The sequence below is a fragment of the Aquarana catesbeiana genome, linkage group LG11, assembly GCF_042186555.1.
Source record: "Aquarana catesbeiana isolate 2022-GZ linkage group LG11, ASM4218655v1, whole genome shotgun sequence".
In the NCBI taxonomy this organism is placed as follows: Eukaryota; Metazoa; Chordata; class Amphibia; order Anura; family Ranidae; genus Aquarana; species Aquarana catesbeiana.
The window spans coordinates 71911450-71931958 of NC_133334.1; the positions used below are offsets into that span (position 1 = coordinate 71911450).

Sequence of the window (20509 nt, forward strand, 5' to 3'; positions counted from 1 at the left end):
CGGGTAGAAGGAAATGCCTGGGTGGTCATGTAACCAATAAGGTTTTAAAGCAAAGCAATGGCATTTTTTTACTTAGGGTACAGAGTTTGACAGGCTGCACTGCCTGTCAAACTCATACATTGAATTCAATGGTGCCACACCACAACCGCATGTATGTAACTGCAGCATGGTAGTACAACATTACAGGGTTAAATCGGGCAGTGAGGAGATGACATAATACTTTCTCACCACCTGTCAAATGCCCTCTTCAGAGCCACAGGACAAGTGTGAACAAGCCATAAGACATCTATAAGGATGGATGAATGCACAGATATACTCAAACACCTTGCACGTTTATCAGAGCACGTGCACGCATCCCAGCATTCTGGTGCCTGCGAAATAGCTTGTGGTCATTCTCTCCGACCTCTCTACAAGAGAGAAGAGGAATGGTCATCAACAGCACTACCACAAAGCAGCGCTTCTAACTTTGCACTCAGGAACAACCACAACAGCTCCTCATCGTAATTGTTCTCTCTTTCTGGGTTGCTGCTGGAATGTGTTGCTGAGTCAATGGTCCTGGATTGAGCGTTGTCATCGGTGTTTGAGTATATCTGTGTAATCATCCATCCAGAGCTTATCCTTATGATCTTCTATGCAAGCAAAGGCCTTGGCTGAGCTATAGCCACATGCCTGGTTTTGCTTGCCATCTGGTAAGCGAGGTTTTCTTAAGGTGGTGGCACATTTATTAAACAAACTCACTCTAGTGTTAATATTAGAAGAATTTTTGATTACCATTCCACACTTCTTGCCATATGAGAGATGTTTTTCATTTCTACAATCAACTATTTGTTAAGTGGACTTTGTTAGCACGGCTTCTTCTTTCCTACGTCTTTTTTGTGCATATCTCACATTGAGCTGCTGCTTATTGGGATTCCATTTTAGCAATTAATTTTTAAATTGTTACATTAGCGCAGTTTTTCCCCTTCATAAGACATCCATGTTGGGGCCCAAATGAGGTCTGGCAGCCTAATCATTATACAATGGACTCCTTTAGCATCAATATCTGAAATTGCAGAAGCATCGTGCCCACAGTTTTGTCCGGTAGGTGCAGTGCCGGATTTACAAGGACGCAAAAGAGGCCAGAGAGGGCCCCAGCCTTCCTTTATCTAAAAAATGTAATAATTATAAAAATTTGTTTTATTATTAAAAGATAGCAAAGTGCAGAAAGAAAGATTTTTGTGTATGCTTACAGTCAATAAAATTGAGAAAACAAAGCATAATTTTCTTCTTTAGAACCTACCATTTTTTTCTTTAGATCAAATGTCGCTTATCATTCATGTCAGTTCACTTTTTTAGTTTTCATATCATTTAATTTCTACAGTATGTTGAGGGACCCCCAAATTTGACGTGCCAAGGTCTAAATCCAGCACAGAAATTGCTGAACTAACTAAACCAAAACTTTTACATACCTCCCAACATTTTGAGATGGGAATGAGGGACACCCACCAGCAAACGTATGTAGGCATAGGACACGCCCCCTGCCATGCCCCTTAAAGGGGAAATAATAAAAAAAAGGTTAATTAAATCAACAAGGTGCTTTTTTTTTACCACTACTATTCCTTTATATTGGCTTTTAAAATGTACAAATGCAGCAATTTAGAATTTGGATGAAAGGTTTAGCACTGGGAAACACTTTTTGAAAGATAAAAAGTGAATTTTATATACATCTATATAGATCAGACCAAAATGAGGGACAAATGAGGAGGAAAGAGGGACAGAGGAACATTTCTCCAAATCAGGGACAGTCCCTCGAAATCAGGGACAGTTGGGAGGTATGCTTTTAGATCAAGTATGACATCTGTATACAAACTGTAGAGCATGATAGGGTTTACATAGCTTTTTAATACTGAGTTTAGTGTCTTGACATGATTATTCTTTTCTATGTGAAGCTGTCTTCCTTATAGCCTAACCTTTTATTTGGGACATCACTTTATACAATACAACTAGTAAAGTAACTGCTGCAAGAGCTAATGCTCTATTTGTTCCTGAAGATGCTCTGAAGTCAGTTGGGAGGATTGCACTTAACATTAAAACGTCATGCCTTCCTGTGACCGATTACCTAACCAGCTCCAGCTCCAGCAGTGCTGCATGTCCTATAGAATTCCTCAGTTAGTTCGATACAAATCACTTAAAATAAACTAAAGGGTCTCCATTAACAATTTACCAAAGGGTGAATCAATAGAAACACTGGAGTCGTTTATTCATAGAAAACAAATGTTTCTTTGGATTGCAGCCACTGCAGTAATGCACAACTTATATTAGAGAATGGAGCATAGTAAGTCCAGATACTAGATCAAAATCATGATAACCTTATACAAAAAAAGAGAAAAAAATAGATGGTCAAATACACAAAGGTCCATACAGCCAACCCAACTCTGGCTTGATCTTGGGAGTAGCAATCTTCATTCATATGGTTATATTTGCACGATGCATACTTTCTGCCAGTCTTTCAGATAATACCGAAAATCCATATAATAACTGTTAACACATGCCAATGCATTTATTGTGCAATAAAATTTTCTATCGCACAAATTATATAGGATACTGTAAATGTGAGGCTTAATTCTGCATACACACGGTCGGATTTTACGATGGGAAATGTTGGATGTGAGCTTGTTGTCGGAAAGTCCGACCATGTGTATGCTCCATCGAACATTTGCTGTCGGACTTTCTGTTAACAAATGTTTGATAGCAGGTTCTCAAATTTTCCACCAACAAAACTTTTGTTGTCGGAAAGTCCGATCGTGTGTACACAAGTCTGTCGCACAAAAGTTCATGCATGCTCGGAATCTGGCAGAAGGAGCCGCACTGGCTATTTAACTTCCTTTTTCTCAGCTTGTCATACGTCTTGTACGTCACCGCGTTCCCACGTTCGTAATTGCTGACCAACATTTGTGTGACCGTGTGTATGCAAGACAAGTTTGAGCCAACAACCTTCGAACAAAAATCCACAGTTTTGTTGGCGGAAAGTCCGATCGTGTGTACGCGGCATAACAGTTAAGGTTGCCACTGCATGATGCAACCTTGATACAACCATGAACAAGTTATCCTTGTTCAGGAATTATGTAGCATCAGCATCTACTGTTATACTACTCCATATTGTGACCTGTCAGGCGTTTATTCAGGCAGATTTTGCTGAGATGTTACTAAAGATTCTAATATACAGTGCTGTGAAAAAGTATTTGCTCCCTTCCTGATTTTTTTTTTGCATATTTGTCATACTTAAATAATTCAGATCATCAAACAAATTATTATATTGCACAAAGATAACCTGAGTAAATACAAAATGCAGTTTTTAATCACTTGCCGCCGGGAGGACATCCATGGACGTTCTCGGTTTGCAGTGGTTCTCCCGGTATGAAAATTTTCAGACAATGCTTCCCTTTCCAGCAGTGGTTGAATAGTCACCTAATCACTTCTGCGGGTGGCGGAAGGGGGGCCCACCCCCCTCCTACTTTTCCCGGGCTCTGCTGTCCAATCGTGGAACCCAGTAGCAATACGACCGGCGGCGATGGCTGCACAGAACAGAGGGAGAGGAACTATCATTGTTCTGCTCTCTCTGTGACCCCGGAAACAGGAAGTGATGAGTATGTTGTCACTTCTGGTTCTGCCTCTTTGTTTACCTGGCCGTTAGCAGCCAGGAAAGCGGCCAATCTGTGTCTGATCGGCTGCATTGGAGGCCAGATGAGAGATTTGAGGTCTAATAGAACTGTGATTAACCAAATTTTGGAAAGCTGAGTTAAATTTCACTTGCCACACCCAGGCCTGATTACTGCCAGTCCTGTTGAATCAAAAAATAACTTAAGTAGAAGCTGTCTGACAAAGTGAAGCATGCTAAAAGATCTCAAAAAGCAGCACATCATGCCTCGATCTAAAGTAATTCAAGAACAGATGAGAAACAAAGTAATTGACATGTATCAGTCTGGAAATGCATAGCCATTTCTAGGGCTTTGGGACTCCAGCGAGCCACATTGAGAGCCATTATCCATAAAAAACTTGGAACAGTGGTGAACCTTCCCAGTAACACCAAGAGCACAGCGGTGACTCATCCAGGAGGTCATATAGGAACCCAGAACAACATCTAAAGAACTGTGGGCCTCACTGGCCTCAGGTAAGATCAATGTTCATGATTCTTCAATAAGAAGAGACTGGGCAAAAATTGCATCCGTGGGAGAGTTCCAAGGCCAAAGTCACTGCTGACCAAAAAGGACACAAAGGCTTAACTCACATTTGCCAAAAAACATCTTTATTATCCCCAAGACTTTTGGGCAAATATTCTGTGGACTGATGAGACAAAAGTTTAACTTTTTGGAAGGTGTGTGTCCTGTTATATCTGGCACAAAACTAACAGAGCACTTCATAAAAAGAACATCATACCAACAGTCAAACATGGTGGGGGTAGTGTGATGGCCTATAGCTGCTTTGCAGCTTCAGGACCTGGACAACTCGCCATAATTGATGGAACAATAAATTCTGTGCTCTACCAGAGAATCCTAAAGAAGAATATCCGGCCATCAGTTTGTGACCTCAACCTCAAGTGCACTTGGGTTATGCAGCAGGACAACGATCTGCAACACACCAGCGAGTCCACCTCTAAATGGCTCAAAACTAATAAAAAAAAAAAAAAAAATAAGGTTTTGGAGTGGCCTAGTCAAAGTCTGGACTTAAACACGATTGAGATGCTGTGGCATGACCTTAAACAGGCCGTTCATGCTTGAAAACCCTCCAATGTGGCTGAATTAAAACAATTCTGCAAAGAAGAATGGGCCAAAATTCCTCCACAGCGATATGAAAGGCACATATACCAATATACCATTAGTTCTAATAAATGTGAGTAAACAGAGCTATCACCAAATAGTCAATCAAATAAAAATGTGCTCATATATTAGTAAAAAATCATATAAAGAAATCTTGTGTTACTTAAATTCCATGAAAAATAAATATCAATTCATTAATTACATCTTTTTAAAAGTGACTTGTTCACACATGTAAATGACAGTTGTGCAAATTATGAATATAAAATCAATTTATAATAAATATAAAAAAGCGTCTAAATCAATTTATAATGACTTTCAATAAAGTGTCCCATGCAATAAAAAACCCTCACAAACCCACATCCAATTTGATGTATAAGGGTGGCCCTATCCCGATCCAGCATTGTGGCCAGCTGCAGCGGTGCTGGTCTCTCTCTTTCACATCGCTGTCAATCAAATTCTATGAACAGAGAGTGGAGGGCAAGGCTGAGCCACATTGTGTGTCTATAGATGCACACAGTCTCGCTTGGAAGCAAGACTGCAGGTGCGTCCCACTAGGAAGCAGCTTCCTATGGGCGCTCTGAGAAGGGGAGGAACCTAAGGCACCGGTGGGGGACCCCAAAAGAGGGCGTTCGAGGCAGCTCTGTGTAATACCAGAGCATATACAGTAAGTATAAAGCTCTTTACTATTTGAATTAAAAAAAATTGATATGCAATCACTTTAAAGCGAAGCTCCACTGAAAAGAAGAAGCCCTGCATGCTCTCACCCCCACTGTCACATTTGGCACTTCTTTCGGGGTCGGAGTGGGTACCTGGTTTTGACAGGTACCTGCTCCCGCTTCCTAGTAAGATCGCTGATTGGCAATCAACGTGCATTTCCAGCCCCTCCTCCTCCCCCCCGCTGCCCCACCAAGCAGGCCCCTTAAGACAGTTTGTCCATTAAGAAAGCGAAGCATAACTCGCACATGCGCAATAGGAAACTGTCTGTGAAGCCGGAAGACTTCACTGGCAGTTTCCCTTACTTACAATGCCGGCACCTGCACTTGAAGCCGAATGACGAATTGGCTCGGGGTGCCGACATCACGGGATCCCTGGACAGGTAAGTGGCCTTATATTAGGTTCAAGATTTTTATTGTTTTTTTCTTAATAGAGTATAATGAACACATTGTGAATAATATAAGATAAAAGAAGAACATATAAACATAACTGATATTGAAATGTATCTCTAATAAAAAAAAAAGAAAGTAGGGATATAGCAGTTTTGTTAACAAAATCAAACATTTAAACTAATATAACTTAACAAGATATTAAAAGTATTACTATATAAAGTAGTATTTACTTAGTATAATAAATATCATTGTCAGTAATCACTATTCAACAGAAAAGTGTTTATAAAGTTGTTCAAAAAGAAAATAAATAAAACCACACAGATCCACGTCCTGTCAGGGGAGAGGAGACCGATCGTGTGTTCCTGGTATATAAGAACACCGATCAGTCTCCTTCCATAGTCAGTCCCCTCCCCCCACAGTTAGAATCACTCCCTAGGAAACACATTTAACCCCTTGATCGCCCCCCCCCCGTGTTAACCCCTTCCCTGCCAGTGTCATTTACACAATAATCAGTGCATATGTATAGCACTGATCGCTGTGTGAAGGAATGTGATGTAGATAATAATAATAGTAATCTGAAAATGTCTATTTTCTTATGTGCATACATATTTTTCTCCTTACTCATTATATAAGTATACAGGTTTGCTCTGTTCCTATATTTTCTCAAGATGGCGGGTACCCCCTACATCCCACACATCAGAAGAACGCGGAACTGGAGATAAAACCAAAGAGAGCCAAACCTCGTTATGAAAATTCTCCATCTTCTTTACTATCTTAACCAATGAGATGTACCTATTAGACTAACATAGCAATGACGTATTTGTGTGTATAAAACATTAGCACCGCCTTGAATAAATTAGAAGTGTAACAGTAATGCTGCTGAGCGTGTCTCAGAGTGTTTACTTTTATATGCATGCATATCAACACTTTTCAAATTAGAGACAGCAGCAGATAACCTTGGGCTCGATTGGAGCTCTTAATCATTTCCATAACAGATGGTGCCGAAACCCGGGACCTCAGGCTACAGTCGAAGTTATACCGCGATAAGCATTTGGGCGTTAACTGATTGATGAGAGTGGGGTTTGCGCAGCCCTAACAGTACGGTAAGTTTGATTTATATTCTTACCACTGTACGACTCTCTTATCTTTCGGTTGACGGCTGGATTCTGTCGGTATGCTGAGACTGTCTTAGAGGCAGGTATTTCCTCGCCTGAGGTTGTTTTAACGAACCTGCCAATGGGTTTCTGCTGACTGTATTTGTTCACTATCTGCCATTCTTTGGGCTGCGAAACTCAGCAGTCTAAGGGTGCTACATGCGTGAATGTGTGGTCTCATCTCCAGATGAGCTGTCGGCCTCTGGAATGAGATTGTTTCCCTTGTGGCAAACGTTTATAGACGGGTGTACTCTGGGTTCGATGAACCTTTGAGGGTTATCTCAGCTGCTGGCTTTGCAGTCTGAAAGTGTTACAGAAGTCTCACCCCAAGACGAGTTGTCGGCCTCTTGGTGTAGAGCGGGGAAAAAAAAAAAAACGTCTATAAACGGGTTTATTTTTGCAGGGTGGTCTGCCCTTGTGGTTATCTTAGCCTGCTGAAATTTTGCAGTTCGAAGAGTGGCAGGTGTAATGTCCTGTCGTGAGTGTATTTGTGGTTTACTGTTCGCTATACATGAGAGGGGGTGGGGACTGGTTAAGGTCGGAGGGGGGCTGCCCGGGGGATCTGTTGGGTCGCGGGCCGTAGCTCCTCACTACCCCTGATGTGTTTGTTCTTGTTCTGAGATTAACCGTACATTAGTCTTATGAGCCCCCACCGAAGGAATTTGCTGATAAGAACGCTGAGAAAAATATTAACCCCTTGGTTGTACGAGAGAAAAGAAAGTGATATTGCAAAGAAGATGTTGAAATAGTTAACAAAGTTGAAAGAAGTGGCGAAAGTTATGTTGCTGAAGAAAACAGGGAGAAAAATCCTGTGTGATAAAGAAAATTGGATAAAGGAAGTTAAGAAAGATGGCGATTGTATTATGTATGTGTATCACAGAGCTGATGATATGTTGGAACTTGAAACAAAGGAGGGGAGGGACAGCACTGCCCTCCGTCTAACAACCACTCCTTTCTCACCACCCAAGCACAACCCACTGTGACAACTCAGCCCGGCGGCCATCTTAGTGCACCCATGCCTTCACTTTCTACCTAGTCCAGTGCACTTCCTGCCGGCGGCCATCTTGGTACACCCAGTAAGCTTAAACAGCCTGTACCCAGCCCTCCCTGTTTTACACCAAGATGGTTCATACCACACACCTGTCTTCCCCAATACGGGAGCATCACATTCCCAGGCCGGATATGTTAATGATGAAGAAGCATCTGAGTGGGAAGCCCGACAGCAGGCAGCAAGGCCACCCACTGATTTAACCCCCAATCCGGCTCCAGACTCTCAGTTCCCAGAGGATCTCAAACACATGCTGGCAACCGTAAAGAACAGTGCCCCTTGCCAGCCCCTGCCCCAACAACAGTCTCGGTTACCAGAAGGGGCACCAGTGATGTATGTCGCTTTTACTCTATCACAAGCAGCGGCCTTAGTGACAAGTCTGCCTGACCCAGAGAAGCAGCCAATTCCCTTCTACCACAGGATAGTGCAGATACAAGAAACTTACTCAGCTGCCTGGAGAGACTTGATCAGCCTATGCCAAATCAAAGCAGGATATGTCTTTTGGCCAGTCATGCAGACGGCCTTCAATGATGTCAGCCTGACAAGTGCCACTTCCTACACCTCAGGCGTGGAGTTCTGTGCACAACTCCACGACTGGGCAAAGGAGAAGTTGATGGATCAGAAGACCACAATCCAAGATATTACCCAAGATAAAGGGGAGTCTGTGAAGAAGTATCATGCTAGACTCATAAAGGCACACACACACATGTTATCAACTGCTTTTGTTTCAGGGCTCAGAGAGGATATCAGAAAAGGCCTGATGGTGGCCCGCCCTGAATACCATTCAATGAAAATGTTTGATTTATTGTTGGTGACCAGAGGTATAGAAAATCAAAAAGGTAAAAAACCAACGCCCCTCATGGTAACCCATGACGAAGATCCCGCCTACACTAGTCCACCACCACTGCTCAATACCAGGGAAAGGATCACCTGTTACAACTGTGGGAAACGGGGTCACTTCAGAAAAGAATGCAGAGCCCCAAGATGTCCCAGACGAAAAACCTACCACTTTCCTCATTGACAGGGGTGCAGCCAAAAGTGTGTTGAGGGCGGCGAACCTGCCTAATAATTCTTTCCTTTCCACTTCCTGATTTGCTTGCCAGATTTGTGGTGTCCTCTACATGTCCCTTGAACCTACTAGGAGCTGATGTGTTGTCCAGACTACAGGCCTCAATCAGGACACGCCTGAAGGGGGGATGAAGTTACATACTCCCCTATCTTTAGAAGACTAATCTGCTTTGTGTTCTCTGCCTCTCCTGATGACACTTAATGAAAAAAAAAACTTCAAGTTCAATACTGCAGGAAGTACTTGACAGAATCCCTGCGTGCCTATGGTCCACAGGACCGGAAGACAACGGTCACTTAAAGGTGCCACCAGTTTCAGTCAAGCTAAAAGAGGGCGCATCATTGCCCCGGAAACCACACAATAACCCCAAGAAGAGAATCCTAAAAAGAGAACCAGGTACCTACTGTGGATGCCTTTGACTGCAAAATACCTCACAGAGGTGGACCTTACAAACGTTTTCTTCAGTGTCCACCCTCACCCCTCCTGCTGGTACCTTTTTGCATTCATCCACGGAAAGAAACGGCAACATACCTAAACAGTTGTGCCACAAGGGGCACAGAACTTTCCAAGCCAGTTTGCAAAAGCTATGGCTATCATCCTTGACACATGACAAGAGGAACACCCGGAAGTGATTCTCTTCCAACATGTTGATGACCTTCTCTTTTGTGCAGCTGACTTACCCCCTGTTGAAGTCACCTCAGAAAGCCTGTTGTGCTATCTTGCCAACCAGGGCTGCAGAACCACAAAGCCCAAAATGCAGTGGTGTTCAACACCTGTCATTTTCCTTGGACTAATTTCCTAGTGCAGAGTATGGATTCCAGAAGCCTTCCTACTGATGCTCTGCAATCAGACCCCTTCCAGATGTCTCCTGAAGAAATATCTAAGTTTGAGGCCCTCAAGTGTGCCATCTCAGGCGCTAGGGCTCCCAGACTACGACAAAACGCTCAAGCTCTTTGTATCCGAACGTCTGGGACATGCTGCAGGTGTACTCACCCAATCACACGGCATCAGCCTACGCCCCATAGGATATTATTCCTGTCGGCTGGATGCGGTAGCAAGAGGAGGCCTATTGTGTCTGCGAGCTGGATTTGCTACACAAGCCTTGCTTGACAAAACTTTGAACTTGGTCCTCGGACACTGCCTCATTCTGCTTGCTCCCCATGACGTTGTTGCCATATTCAACCAAGATCCAGCCGAAACACTTGTCCACTACCAGACACTTGAGACTCCTGTGTTCCCTCCTACTGGACAGCATTACTCTATTAAGTTGTCAAACACTGAACCCTACCACCCTTCTTCCACTTCTCGAGGGGGGAAAGGAGGAGGAGTAGAGTCTTGACTTATTACCCCATGACCACACAGGACACGCGGTCACCACTGAAAACACTGTTCTACAAGCTGAAGCCTTACCACTGGTGATGTCTACACAGGAGGCAGTGCTGTAAGCACTTACTACAGCATGTAAATGGGCAGAGGGAAAAAGAGCCAATATTCATATGGACTCAAGATATGCTTTCAACATTGCCCATGATTATGGTGTTATCTAGAACAGAGGATTCCTGATGGCTGCAGGAACACCTGTGAAAACTTGATTGATGCCTTGCTTCTCACAACCCAAGTGACTATTCTGAGTAAAGCACACGACAAAATGAACTCAAAGGAAGCTTAAGGCAATCATCGAGCCAATACAGCTGCCAAACAGACAGCTGGTGGTCCACGGGAAGTGGACAGCAGGGTGGTAGAAGAAGACCACCCCGTGCTTACCTTACAGACTTTCCCAGTGGACAGAGTTTATCTAAAAGAACTACAGGAAACAACAAGTGCGGATAAGAAGGAAAGCTGGAAACGGAGAGGAACAACTCTCAGAAATGGACTATTCGAGTGCAACAAGAAGCCTTGTCTACCCAGGAGTATGTACCCAGCCGTGGTGCAATGGGCACATGGAGCTGCCCACTTGACAAAGACTTTTATGAACTCTCTTATCAACAAGTGTTGCACCAAGAGTTACTCCACTGACCGACAGCTTCTGCAGATCATGCATTATCTGCACCAAATGTAACCCAGGATGCACAGAAGAAGCACAGAAGAAGCACAGAAGAAGCACCTGGCAAAAGCCCTATACCCCATTCCAGAGGATGCAAATTGATCATTCTCAAGTGCCAAGAAGTGACAGATTTGAAAACGCCCTAGTGGAAGTGGTCACGACTGCCAGGACCACAGCTAAGAAACTACTGAGTGAGATAGTATGTAGATTTGGGGTCCCAGAGGTGATATTGAGAGATCAGGGACCAGCCCTAACAACAACCCTTACAAAAGAGAATTGGGCAGCACTGGGGGTTCAGTTGGCACTACACATCCCATACCACCCCTCAAAGTAGCGGGAAGGTAGAAAGGATGAATGGGACACTAAAAACAGGATGTTAAAGATGGCCCAAGAGACTAACATGAGTTGGCCCATTGCCCTGTTCAGTGTCAGACACACCCCCAGGGGAAACATGCCCTATCCCCTTATGAAACTTTGTTTGGTTCAGCTCCCAGACTTGGTTGTTACTTTCTACAACAGTTACAGTTACAGTCTGATGTGTTGACTAATTATTTAACCACATTATCACGAGAATTAACCTGAATGCATGTCCAGGTGTTTTCTTGAATTCCAGATCCTGAATTAGATACAGGAACACACCAACTACTGTCTGGAGATCCTTGAGCCAAGTTATGATGGTCCATTCCAAGTTTTGGTGACCACAGCCACCTCAGTCAAGTTGGCCAGGAAGAACACCTGAATGCACGCTTATCACTGCAGGAGAGCGTGTTTTCGGGTGCTGCATATCCTTTTTCTGTTTGATCTAGGGGGGAGGGGCCCAGGAGGTGGCCATCACAAAAATGATAACATAATTACATTTTGGTGTAACTCTTCAGGTACACATGTAACCACCTTTACCTTAGATTACTGTGACATAGTACCTTGTCCGTTTGACCCTTCATGGTGATGCCATTGGTACAGTGATATCCCTGACGGTAAGGACATATATGTATGCCACACAGACAGTTACTGGGGACAGAGTTGTGGTTTCTGTGGGGGCCAGTGGGTTGGAACACAGGGCCAGACTGGGCGACCACAGAGTGCATTAGACAAAAAAGATGAAAATAGAAAGCCCCATATCCTAACCAAAGATACCCCTGATACATACACTGACCCAGCAAACAGTCAGAGGAGGAAGCGAACAGCTCTCTCCGGAAGCTTTGATCCTCATGTATACATACATGTCATAGGGGTTACAAGGGGGGTCCCTGATGAGTTTAAAGCCAGGGATCTGGTAAAAGCTGGTTTTGAGTCTTTGATCCCCATAACAACTGTCAGCAAGAATGTAGATTGGATTAACTACATGTCATGGTTATGCAATAGAGTTTGTCGATCAGCAAACCTGTCTCCATGTGTTCATCTCTAGAGACCAGCTGACCCTCACCTGACTGCTTTTGTAACCTCTCCTCTAAGCATGGCCCCACCCCAGGCCCTATCAGGGAACCCTATATTAACCTGTGCACTGCAAGCCAGCAGTGCTGATCAACCACTGTGTGTTAGCCTCTGTGTGTACTTGCTGTGTTTCCTACATCTGATTCCGGTTACCAACCTTGGCTTGTACCTTACTTTCCTTGTTGTTCCAGTCTGCTGCCTCCTTCCTCTTCTCCTGTAGTGTGAGCGTGAGCTGTGAGACCCCGGGGGCCGCGACCTGGAGCCAGACTGCAGCGCAGTCCATCCTCACCACTAGAGGCTCTGGTGAACACCTGCTGGCTCTTAGACTCTGCGCCCTGGGGAATCTATGCTCTAGCTCCCAGTGGGATCTGTGTCAGTGATCCAGTAGACCTGATTCCTGAACCTCCCAGGGTGCAATCCGCAGCAGTCAGCCATAGGGACCACTACCTTGCGGTGCATTCCTGATCCCAACGGTGTGCATCTGTCACCCAGCCTCTAGGTGACCTGACACTACACATATTATAACCAACAGAGATGTGTAAATTACACTAAAGATGCCCCCCAGGGAATTGCTGACCAGTTAGCCCCCACTTCCTACATGACATTCCAGAACCGGATGGCCTTAGACATGGTGTTAGCCGAGAAGGGGGGTGTCTGTAAAATCATAGGAAAAAACGGGAACCTGTTGTACATACATTCCTGATAATATTGGCCCAAATGGTAAGGTTACTTTAGCTATAAAGAAATTAGAGGATCTGTCACAAGAGTTGAAGAAGAACTCAGGTATCACAGACCCATGGGACCAATATTTTAGCTGGATGAGTGGGTGGCAGAAGGTGCTCGCCCAGATACAGGTAAGGGTATTAATAATCCTGGTTCTTTTAACCCTGATTGTATGCTGTATTCTACCTTTCGTAAAAAGTTAATGAGCAAGGCTGTAGACAATAGCACACCTACATTTCTCCACCAAGAAGAAGAGGACCTCCTTATGATGGAAGATGACAAACCCTTCACTCCCCTACAGTCACTCCCTGTCCATAATCTCACAATCCTATAGGGTTATAGGGATAGATAGTGCCTGACTGCACCTCTCCAGCTGTATCGAGGAGGGAAGTGAACAGTTGCTGCCCAATTCTATATACAGCCTAAAAGAGTTGCTGAGGAGAAGGGCCAGGCCAAAGTGGGACCTTTAGTATTAGGGACAGAAAAGAGAAAATAGTCATTTTAGGGGGGATTGTGAAGGAATGTGATGTAGATAATAATAATAGTAATCTGAAAATGTCTATTTTCTTATGTGCATACATATTTTTCTCCTTACTCATTATATAAGTATACAGGTTTGCTCTGTTCCTATATTTTCTCAAGATGGCGGGTACCCCCTACATCCCACACATCAGAAGAACGCGGAACTGGAGATAAAACCAAAGAGAGCCAAACCTCGTTATGAAAATTCTCCATCTTCTTTACTATCTTAACCAATGAGATGTACCTATTAGACTAACATAGCAATGACGTATTTGTGTGTATAAAACATTAGCACCGCCTTGAATAAATTAGAAGTGTAACAGTAATGCTGCTGAGCGTGTCTCAGAGTGTTTACTTTTATATGCATGCATATCAACACTTTTCAAATTAGAGACAGCAGCAGATAACCTTGGGCTCGATTGGAGCTCTTAATCATTTCCATAACAGCTGTATAATTGTCAATGGTTCCAAAATAGTGTCAAAAGTGTCCGATGTGTCCTCCACAATGTCGCACTCCTGATAAAAAGTGCAGATCACCGCCATTACTAGTAAAATAAATAAATAAATAAATAAAAATGCTATAAATCAATAACCTATTTTGTAGGCACTATAACTTTTGCGCCATCCAATCAATATATGCTTTTTGCAATTTTTTTTACCAAGAATATGTAGAAGTATATATATCGGCCTAAACTGAGGAGGAATTTTTTTTTGGGGAGGGTATTTATTATAGCAAAAAGTAAAAAATACTGTGTTTTTTCAAAATTGTCGATCTTTTTTTGTTAATAGCGCAAAAAATAAAAACCGCAGAGGTGATCAAATACCACCAAAAGAAAGCTCTATTTGTGGGGAAAAAAATGAGCAAAATTTCATTAGGGTACACTGTTGCAGGACCGCACAATTGTCATTCAAAATGTTACAGCGCTGAAAGCTAAAAATTGGCCTGGGCAGGAAGGGGTGAAAATACCCAGTATTGAAGTGGTTAAAAAAAGTGTATTTTTTTCCAAAATTGCGTTTGCGTAAATACAGTTTGATATAAAATATTTCAACAATAGCAGGGTCTCTGCTAAAATATATATATATATATAATGTTTTGGGGTTCTTAGTAGTTTTCTAGCAAAAAATACTAATTAAAACTTGTAAGCAAAAAGTTCCAGAAAAGGCCTGGTCACACACTTTTTAAAAGGAAATCTTTCTAAAACTAAGCTAATATGATATACCCTACCCCCATGTCCCCCCCCCCCCCCTCCGAATTTTCCATCAAGATCAATAACACAACAATCAGTACCTCTCCCCATGTCAGGGTGCTTGGTGTAATCCTGGACTCTGATCTCTGATCTCTAATCTCACATCCAATCATTGTCAAAACATTGCTGCATTCACCTCCAGAACATTTCCAAAATATGTCCCTGCCTACCCAATCACATCACCAAGACACTAATTTACCCTCTTGTCATCACTCGCTTCAATTATTGCAACTCCATCCTTTTTGGCCTACCTGTAAACAGACTCTGTCCTCTTCAGTCTATCATGAATGCCGCTTCCAGACTCATCCACCTTACCAACAGCTCAACATCCACTTCCCACTCTCTGCCAATCCCTCCACTGGCTTTCACTTGCCCAACAAATTCAAAATCCTAACTACAATACATTTAGGGGTTTATTTATTAAAGGCAAATAGACTGTGCACTTTGCAGTTGCACTTCTTTTCCTTAGTAAATGTACTTTGGTAAAGCTTCACTTTGTAAAGAGTACCCAATCAGGTACAAGGAAAATTAAAAAGAAAGCATTTTGCTTTCACATGATTGGATGATGGAAATCAGCAAAGCTTTACCACATTTATTACATTTTGAGAAAATTTGTGTTTTTAAAGCGGGGTTCCACCCAAATTTTGAACATTATCTCTATGCATTCTCTTCCTTGCCTAGATGCTGACATGCTGTGTAAAAAAATTTAAATCGCCGTAATTACCTTTTTTTTCTAATCTTCTTAGCACTTCCTGGTTTTCCTCCCATGGGAGTAGGCATGTTTCTAGCCTCTCCCAGACCTCCCACAGTCCCCTGGGAGCTAGTCTCAGGCTTCCCAGCATGCATTGTGCAACAGCGTCATCACAACATCTCGGTGAATGCTGGGAGCACAGCATTCACCGCATCCAGGAAATACATGCTTGTGGGCTTCAAATGCCCACAATGAAGATGGAAACCGCCTTCAGTGAATTTTATAAGTTATTCTTTACAATGAAATCTGACACAGGCGGACTTATTACACAGAACATGTGAGTAGATAATCATGAGAAGAAAAGTTTGTGAATGAACTCCAAAAAAAAAAAACGATAGATAGGTGGACCCCCGCTTTAAGTTTTTTTGACATTTAGTAAATCCAAACACAACTCTGCCCCCAGATACACCACCAAACTTGTCTCAAATATCACCAAAATCATCCTCTCCACTCCTCCCAAAACTCTAGCTTCCTCATCCCCTTTCCCCATGCTTGCCTTTAGGACTTCTCTAGAGTCTCTCCTATCCTCTGGAGCTCTCTACCTCCATTCCCAAACTCAATTTCTTATTTGGCTCCTTTAGCCACCTTTAGGTGATCCTTGAAAACTCATCTCTTCCGACCAGCCTATCCCACCTCTAACAGCATAAATGCTGAACTTTTACTTTCTCAACAAGTTCTTCCCAGAGTTATTAGTTTTTGTGAAACTTGACTTAGAAAGTGGAAACTTGACACCATAGCGCTAAAGCTGGCCATAAACGTTTCAAATCTCGGGCAGTTCAGCAGGGACCAGCTGAAGTTCAAACCATGTATGGGTAGGCTGAATGTACCCAAGATGATTGATCAATCAACTTGGGTGTAACCAGCTAGTCAGATTTTACACGTGCTTATTGCTAGCGGCTATTATAGCTGCTAGTAGTAACAACTGTGTTCTTTCAGAGAGGATGTCTCAATGGCTCCACGGGAGGGATTCCCCCATTAACACTGACTGTGGTTGCAGAAAAGAAAATTATTCCATCTTTGTCTGGCTTTAGAGTTCCTAAAGCAGTTGAACAGAGACTTCCGATAATGGTGACCACTATGCAACACAGACTGAATGATCCAGGCATTGTAGCCCTATTAAGACTGGGGAATCTTGCACAAACAACAAAAAACCAAAGGGTACAAACGCCTAGTACATTACAGCATTGTACAAAACCCAGGAACCAGAAACAAGCCCATTGCGAAACTCCTCAGGTTGAAGTGGATGATAGTACCAGCTGATGAGTTTCAGGGGATACAACCCCTTCATCAGAAAAAAAAAAACTCATATACCTAACCCCTCCACCTCCTTATATTAAGGGGACCTAAAATTGGCCCCACCTATACAGCACTATTATTCACACTGGTTTTGTGAGTAATATTGGTATCTTTTGTCCTTTATTAAAGTGCTTGAGATAATACACTAGGAATTTGCTCTCTTTGTTTTTTGTTGTTTGTGTCACTTGACCCTCTTATCTTGAATTGTATTGCAACTGTTCTGTCTCCCTATCTATTGTAAAGCTCTGTTAGTGTTATATAAATCCTGTATAATAATGTTAATGATGTATGAATAGCAGCACCAAGTATCATAACTATAAAATAGTATAGAATGACATATTGCTGATATAATTTGTTCGTTTTACCCCTGTCTTATGTTCTTTTGCATGTAGTTGGCCTCTGTTATTTTGACGTCTTCTGTAAAGCAGTAATGCAATCAGTGGCGGCCAGTGGCTGAGCAGGAAGTCAATGCGTCTGGCACACTGCATGTAGATTAGGGGCTGGGCGCACGGATTGGGGGGTGGGGCTGTGCCCCTGCGCCCCTTATGGACAGGCCGCCACTGTGGTACAATGCTAGTGTTTCTTTTTGTCATGACTAGGGATGAGCTTCGTGTTCGAGTCGAACCCATGTTCGACTCGAACATCGGCTGTTCGATCGTTCGCCGAATTGCGAACGATATGGGCCGTTCGCGCCAAATTCGTGTGGCGCGTCACGGCCCATAATTCACTGCGGCATCGCAGTGCATTGCTTGCTGATGATTGGCCAAGCATGCACTATGACCCGCATGCTTGGCCAATCACAGCGCCGCCTTAACAGAGAGCCATAATTGGCCAAAGCCAAGGAGGCTTTGGCCAATTATGGCTCAGGGGATTTAGTACACGCCCCACACTATATAAGGCCGCCTGCACGGCGGCCCTGTGCAGTGTGTTCCGGTGTGCTTAGAGAGAGAGAGAGACAGTGTCATTTCATTTGAGTTAGCTAGATTAGGCAGGACAGTCAGTCAGTTAGCTGCACTTAAAGTGTATTGTGTATATATATGCATCCCAGGTGTTGCATATATATATATATACACTGTATTCAGTTTAGCTAGATCCGTTCCTGTTATCTTCTAGACTATTTACATTTAGTGCAGTGCGTCCTGCTCACAGTGTTCAGCTAGATCCGTTCCTGTTATATTCCTACTGACAGGCAGGCTTGTCTTGTTACAGTATTTTGAAGAAAATTACTGGTGTTCTTTTGATCCTATTAGTACCACAGTCAGGCAGCTAGACTATTTACATTTAGTGCAGTGCGTCCTGCTCACAGTGTTCAGCTAGATCCGTTCCTGTTATCTTCTTACTGACAGGCAGGCTTGTCTTGTTACAGTATTTTAAAGAAAATTACTGGTGTTCTTTTGATCCTATTAGTACCACAGTCAGGCAGCTAGACTATTTACAGTTAGTGCAGTGCGTCCTGCTCACAGTGTTCTGCTAAACCTACAAGTAAGTGGGGTGCGTCCTGCTCACACTGTTCAGCTAAACCTACAAGTTAGTGGGGTGCGTCCACCTCACAGTGTTCAGCTAAACCTACAAGCTAGTGGGGTGCGTCCTGCTCACAGTGTTCAGCTAGATCCGTTTCTGTTATCTTCTTACTGACAGGCAGGCTTGTCTTGTTACAGTAAATACAGCTACCTGAAGAAAATTGCTGGTGTTCTTTTGATCCTATTAGTACCACAGTCAGGCAGCTAGACTATTTACAGTTAGTGCAGTGCGTCCTGCTCACAGTGTTCTGCTAAACCTACAAGTTAGTGGGGTGCGTCCTGCTCACAGTGTTCAGCTAAACCTACAAGTTAGTGGGGTGCGTCCACCTCACAGTGTTCAGCTAAACCTACAAGCTAGTGGGGTGCGTCCTGCTCACAGTGTTCAGCTAGATCCGTTTCTGTTATCTTCTTACTGACAGGCAGGCTTGTCTTGTTACAGTAAATACAGCTACCTGAAGAAAATTGCTGGTGTTCTTTTGATCCTATTAGTACCACAGTCAGGCAGCTAGACTATTTACAGTTAGTGCAGTGCGTCCTGCTCACAGTGTTCTGCTAAACCTACAAGTTAGTGGGGTGCGTCCTGCTCACAGTGTTCAGCTAAACCTACAAGTTAGTGGGGTGCGTCCACCTCACAGTGTTCAGCTAAACCTACAAGCTAGTGGGGTGCGTCCTGCTCACAGTGTTCAGCTAGATCCGTTCCTGTTATCTTCTTACTGACAGGCAGGCTTGTCTTGTTACAGTATTTTAAAGAAAATTGCTGGTGTTCTTTTGATCCTATTAGTACCACAGTCAGGCAGCTAGACTATTTACAGTTAGTGCAGTGCGTCCTGCTCACAGTGTTCTGCTAAACCTACAAGTTAGTGGGGTGTGTCCTGCTCACAGTGTTCAGCTAAACCTACAAGTTAGTGGGGTGCGTCCACCTCACAGTGTTCAGCTAAACCTACAAGCTAGTGGGGTGCGTCCTGCTCACAGTGTTCAGCTAGATCCGTTCCTGTTATCTTCTTACTGACAGGCAGGCTTGTCTTGTTACAGTATTTTAAAGAAAATTACTGATGTTCTTTTGATCCTATTAGTACCACAGTCAGGCAGCTAGACTATTTACAGTTAGTGCAGTGCGTCCTGCTCACAGTGTTCTGCTAAACCTACAAGTTAGTGGGGTGCGTCCTGCTCACAGTGTTCAGCTAAACCTACAAGTTAGTGGGGTGCGTCCACCTCACAGTGTTCAGCTAAACCTACAAGCTAGTGGGGTGCGTCCTGCTCACAGTGTTCAGCTAGATCCGTTTCTGTTATCTTCTTACTGACAGGCAGGCTTGTCTTGTTACAGTAAATACAGCTACCTGAAGAAAATTGCTGGTGTTCTTTTGATCCTATTAGTACCACAGTCAGGCAGCTAGACTATTTACAGTTAGTGCAGTGTGTCCTGCTCACAGTGTTCTGCTAAACCTACAAGTTAGTGGGGTGCGTCCACCTCACAGTGTTCAGCTAAAGCTACCTGTAGAAGGTTGGTGGTGTTCTCATACTACAGGCAGGCAGTTGATTTTGCTAGCTGCAGTATCAGTACATATATATATATATATATATATATATATATATATATATATATATCCCAGCTTAGTGCAGCTACAGGCCATTAGTATGTCTGGAAGGCCAAGAAGGAGAGGCAGACAGTCACAAGCCAATAAGAGAGGGCAAGCAGGCTCTGTGTCTAGTGCTGGTCGTGGAGACGGTGCATCCTCATCAGCATGTGGCCATGGGACACGCTTGGCTTTTTTTTTGGCAGCTGGCCATGTTGAGCCGCAACATGC

General features: G+C 43.4%; 1 protein-coding gene and 1 pseudogene across 1 annotated transcript in view; both read right to left on the reverse strand.

Annotated features, from left to right (window-relative positions):
• Positions 1-20509, reverse strand: part of ANO3 (anoctamin 3) — a 620027-nt gene that overhangs the window by 486772 nt on the left and 112746 nt on the right. The window lies entirely within an intron of this gene.
• Positions 379-500, reverse strand: LOC141113063 (small nucleolar RNA U3; annotated as a pseudogene).